Here is a 1021-nt window from a genome sequence, read left to right as displayed (position 1 = left end):
CATGAGAACAGAAACATTTAAATAAGACTTAACAATAAATAATAATGTATATGAATCTGGAACCGAAGAGCAAACTGCAGGGGGTCCAGTAATGTCCTTCAAGTATGCCAACACGAGCCTCTCAAATGACTTCATGACCACAGATGTTAAAGCAACAGGTCTGTAGTCATTAAGTCCTGTGATTTTTGGTTTCTTGGGTACAGGGATGATGGTGGAACATTTGAAGCAGGAGGGGACTACACACAGCTCCAGGGATCTGTTGAAGATCAATGTGAAGATGGATGATAGCTGGACAGCACAGGCTTTGAGGCAGGCTGGAGAGGTAAGCAAACTGCAGGGGGTCCAGCAAGGATTCAGTAATATCCTTTCAGTAGGCCAACACCAGTCTCTCAAATGTCTTCATGACCACAGATGTTAAAGCAACAGGTCTGTAGTCATTTAGTTCTGTGATTTTTGGTTTCTTGGGTACAGGGATGATGGTGGAGCATTTAAAGCAGGAGGGGACTTCACACAGCTCCAGTGATCTGTTGAAGATCGATGTGGAGATGGATGATAGCTGGACAGCACAGGCTTTAAGGCAGGCTGGAGAGACACCGTCTGGGCCTTTGGCTTTCCTTATCTTCTGCTTTCTGAAGACTTTGCTTAAATCCTCTTCACAGATCTTGAGTACAAGCTGAGAAACAGTAGGGGGGAGGGAGGGGGAGGGTGTTGATGGCTGCACTGTGAGACGGTCGGAGTGGGTGTGGGGTGTCAGACCATGCTTTTCAAACCTGCAGTAAAACTCGTTCAGGTCTTCAGCCAGTTGTTGATTGGCCTCAGTGCTGGGGGATGGGGTATTGTAGCTGGTGATGGTTTTCAGGCCTTTCCACACTGATGTAGGGTCATTGCTTGAAAGCTGTTTTTAGCTTTTCAGAGTAGTTTTTGTCTTAAGTCTTGTACTTATTTGAACAGTGTCTAAGAACTTGGTATTACAACCACTTCCTGTGTCTGTTTGCCTCTTTAAGAAGAATCGCTTTATGTA

This window comes from Sinocyclocheilus anshuiensis, unplaced genomic scaffold (assembly GCF_001515605.1).
Source record: "Sinocyclocheilus anshuiensis isolate Anshui unplaced genomic scaffold, SAMN03320099.WGS_v1.1 scaffold1085, whole genome shotgun sequence".
Lineage (NCBI taxonomy): Eukaryota > Metazoa > Chordata > Actinopteri > Cypriniformes > Cyprinidae > Sinocyclocheilus > Sinocyclocheilus anshuiensis.
This window is presented reverse-complemented; position numbering follows the sequence as displayed.